Genomic DNA, 4,394 nt, shown 5'->3' with positions numbered 1-4,394 from the left:
GGTTAGGGTCGACCCTGAACGAAGACCAAGAAAACGAACCAATCTCCCAGCGTTGGCACGGCCGGTGCAGTTCGTTCCCTTTGCACGATTCGCCCGGCACCAGTTCGCGTGCCCCACGACACCTGGCCACGCGACTCCTGGTCTGCACAATAGTGTGAGGAGGCATGCGCCTGAGCGAGCAAGCGGTCGGGAAGGGCTAGGGTGTGTGTGTGCGACTGTGTCTGTCGTCACCCCCTTGAACGAAAAGGAAAAGGCCAATAATGGTGATGGCATGTTAGCTAGCACGTCACCATTACCAGTACCAATGGCATTGTGCGTGGCGCTTGAGTGTGTTGGCGTGCACGTACACCGACCGTTTGTGCGGGAACGCACCCCGGATTAGGCACCTCGGCTTCACCATGGTATTTTGTCGACGGATGCCTTGGACTCCGGGTAACCCGAGGCTTTCGATGACGGGCCCAACCTTGACTGGATTGATGCCCTATGAGGTCGTCGTGAGGACTGTGCATGGCCTCCCACAGTCGATCGGCAGGTGATTTTGCCGCTCCCCGTCGGGAGTCCCTCCGTTGTTTCTATCGGTCGGGTCTTCTCCTCGAACGGGGTGACCGGCACGGTCGTGTCGACCGTGAGCGCGCTTGTGTGCCCGATTGGCTCCGCGGCCCACTTCACGGCGTGCATTACCCAACGTGTCCGAGCAGTTTCACCGGTGGTCGTGTCGTGTTGTCTGTGACGGACGAACGAACTCAGGGTTCTGTGAACCCGGCCGTCCCGGGGATCGACGCTCGCCTCCTAGTCGTAACGAGGCGTTCGCCGTCTTTCCTCAAGCGGCCGAAGTTGCGTGCTCCTTTTCTTTTTGGACGATGCGATATACGCAGAAACGACGAGGCGTTTGCAGGCAGGCGCGTGCGCACGGTCGATCGATTCGGCGACGCCGGAGGCCGGCGAAGTGCCCGACGAGGCACCCCGGCTCGAGGCATGACACCGGTCGTTCGTTTCACGTGCGTCACGCGCCTTGCGCCCTGCTCCTGACCTCGTCGCGGACACTGCACACTCGGCACGGTGACGTGACTCGTGCCGCAGACGGTCGTCCGAGCGGGCATGGTCGTCGTGTTCCGCCGTTGCCACGTTGCGTCGGTTGTTGATATGCGGCGTGATGATGCCGGTGCCGTGGCAGCTCCATGGGGGAGCGTGCACACATGGAGTAGTGGTGGTCACGAGGGAATACGGAGATGGAGACGGACACGGGACACGGATCGGTCGCGGGGGTTCCGCCGCGTGGTCGCCTGCGCTCGAGCGTCGAGCGACCCGTCGCGCGGTCCTCCCGCTGCTCCATGGGCCGTCGGGGAAGGACGACGTGCACGACGGGTGCGTCGCCCTCACCTCGACGGCCCGAAGGCGGCTGGTTTCTACCGAATCATGGCGCCGCTCCCTGGTTGATCCTGCCAGCCGCATATGCTTGTCTCAAAGACTAAGCCATGCATGTCTAAGTGCGAACGGACAGACCCGTTGAGACTGCGAATGGCTCATTAAATCAGTTATGGTCTCTTTGAGCGCTCGGACGTTACTTGGATAACTGTGGCAATTCTAGAGCTAATACATGCAAACGAGCGCCGGTCCCCGCGGGTGTCGGGTTCTCCTGGCGTCCTGTGGGGAGGCGCGCATTTATCAGCACCAAAAATCGACGCGGCGCCCACGCGGGCCCGTCCACGGGATGGTGACTCTGGATAAACGATTGCAGATCGCTCGGCCTCCGCGCCGGCGACGTTTCATTCGAATGTCTGCCCTATCAACTTTCGATGGCAGGCTTCGCGCCTGCCATGGTGGCTCCGGGTGACGGGGAACCAGGGTTCGATTCTGGAGAGGGAGCCTGAGAAACGGCTACCACATCCAAGGAAGGCAGCAGGCGTGCAAATTACCCACTCCCGACACGGTGAGGTAGTGACGAAAAATACCGATGCAGGCCTCGGTCGAGGCGCTGCTATCGGAATGGGTGCACCTTAAACCCATGTGCGAGGATCCATTGGAGGGCAAGTCTGGTGCCAGCAGCCGCGGTAATTCCAGCTCCAACAGCGTAAGCGAACGCTGTTGCAGTTAAAAAGCTCGTATTTGGAAATCACGCCGGGGCTCGCGGGGGGGACGCGGCGCAAGGTGCGCTTCCTCTCCCCGCCCGTCCCCGGCGGCGAGAATGTCGGAGCCCTGCGGACGCTCTTGGATGAGTGTCCGTTGTGGGCCGAAAGCGTTTACCTTGAGGAAACTGGAGTGCTCAGAGCGGGTCGGTAGAGCCTGTACACCGCAGCTGGGAATAATGGAATAGGGCCTCGGTCCTATTTTGTTGGTTTTGCGGGACGGAGGTCATGATTGAGAGGGACTGCCGGGGGCATTCGTACTGCGCCGCGAGAGGTGAAATTCTGGGACCGGCGCAAGACGGACTAAAGCGAAAGCATTTGCCAAGAATGTTTTCCTTAATCAAGAACGGAGGCTCGAAGGCGATCAGATACCGCCCTAGTTTCGACGGTAAACTATGCCGACCGGCGATCGGGTGGCGTCGAATGGCATGACCTGTCTGGCAGCCATGAGGGAAACCAGGAGTTTCTGGGTTCCGGGGGGAGTATGGTTGCAAAGCTGAAACTTAAAGGAATTGACGGAAGGGCACCACCAGGAGTGGAGCCTACGGCTCAATTTGACTCAACACGGGAAAGCTCACCTGGGCCGGACACGAGAAGGATTGACAGACTGAGAGCTCTTTCACGATTCTGTGGGTGGTGGTGCAGGGCCGTTCTTAGTTGGTGGAGCGATCCGTCTGGTTGATTCCGATAACGAGCGAGACTCCGACACGCTAACTAGTTCCGCGACCCTGGTGTGGCCGGCGGACTAACTTCTTAGAGGGACGAGCGGCTGCAAGCCGTGCGAGATGGAGCAATAACACGTCTGTGATGCCCTTCGATGTCCGGGGCCCCACGCACGCTACACTGGACGGGCCAGCGTGTACCTTGCCCTTCGCCGTCAGGCTCGGGTAAACCGCTGAGCCCCGTCCGTGATGGGGACTAGGGCTTGAGACAGTGTCCCACGAACGAGGAATTCCCAGTAAGCGTGAGTCATCAGCTCGCGTTGATTAAGTCCCTGCCCTTTGTACACACCGCCCGTCGCTACTACCGATCGGACGGTTTGGTGAGATCCTCGGATCAGCCCCTGCACGGGCCGTTCTCGGCTTGTGCCGGTGCGCCGAAAAGATGAGCGAACTTGACTGTCTAGAGGAAGTAAAAGTCGTAACAAGGTTTCCGTAGGTGAACCTGTGGAAGGATCATTATCGGGACAACACGAGCGACACGCGAGAGAGACGTACGTGGTCGTCCGTGGTCGTCCAGGCAGCGGTGCTGCTTTGGTCGACACGACGCGACACGCCGAGCCAAGGGAAGCATGAAGGGCGAAGGGGGCCAAGGGGGCCAAGGGAGCGAAGGGCGAACGGCCGAGGCCGTGTTCGATGCGCCGGGCGTCGCCACCGTTCGATGGACTAGGACTTCGGTCCTTTCGGCGTTCGAGGGTGGCCGTGCGGCGTACGGCGCGTGCCGAACGCCGAGGACCCTACGCTACCCTAGCAATGCGACCCAGGGAAAGGTGGAAGACGCGATCGCCGGCGCCGTGTCAGCGATGCGTCGGCGTTTGTCACCGATGTGTCTGCCGGTAGCGCAGTCGAGCGTCCGCGGCGGTGTCCCGGACCCTCGGGCCGAAGAAGGGCCGAGCGATGGTGGGAGGGACGTCGACGCGATGACAAAGATGACGACGTCCTTTGTCGTGGGCCGTGGTTTAAATCATTGTCTTGGAACGACTCACAGCGGTGGATCACTCGGCTCGGGCGTCGATGAAAAACGCAGCCAACTGCGAGAACTGGTGTGAATTGCAGGATACACTGATCATCGACACGTTGAACGCACATTGCGGCCCCGGGCTACACACCCGGGGCCACGCCTGTCTGAGGGTCGCTCGATTATCGATCGGGAGCGCGAGCGTCCCGGCCCGCGCGTCGCCTCGCGGCCGGCCGGGCCTCGTGATGCCCCCGCGAATGGGAGCGCGGGACCGCCTGTTTGGTCGCGCCTCGCCGAAATGCAGCTCACTCGACTCGCTCACTGCTCCATCACCGCGGTGGCTTGGTTTTTTTTTGCGCTCGTGACTCGGTGCCGCGCCTTCGGGGCACGGCGCGCGTGCTCGTCGGTGGACCTCGAATGAGAGCGAGCCCGACTTCGTGACGCGTGTCCGCGCGCGCGGCTCGGCGCGTGACACCGAGGGCGAGGGAGATCTCGGCGCGTGACACCGAGGGCGAGGGCGATGAGAGCCCGCGAGACGCACAGAGCGCCAGGTCCGAGCGTCCGTAACGTAAGGAGCGGCCAGGCCAGGCC

The 4,394-nt window shown here is 61.6% G+C and overlaps 1 non-coding gene and 1 pseudogene across 1 annotated transcript; both read left to right on the top strand.

The window, feature by feature from the left end:
* The first annotated feature begins 1,426 nt into the window (after positions 1–1,426).
* LOC144888345 (18S ribosomal RNA) lies at positions 1,427–3,307 on the top strand (annotated as a pseudogene).
* A 517-nt stretch (positions 3,308–3,824) lies between these two features.
* Positions 3,825–3,980, top strand: LOC137411867 (5.8S ribosomal RNA). The gene has a single exon (XR_010981413.1). It is a non-coding gene; the product is annotated as a 5.8S ribosomal RNA (ribosomal RNA).
* Positions 3,981–4,394: the final 414 nt, after the last annotated feature.

Source organism: Myxine glutinosa, chromosome 11, assembly GCF_964187855.1.
Source record: "Myxine glutinosa chromosome 11, kmMyxGlut1.1, whole genome shotgun sequence".
NCBI lineage: Eukaryota > Metazoa > Chordata > Myxini > Myxiniformes > Myxinidae > Myxine > Myxine glutinosa.
The sequence above is the reverse complement of the archived record's forward strand: the minus strand, read 5'-3'. Positions and strand labels throughout refer to the sequence as shown.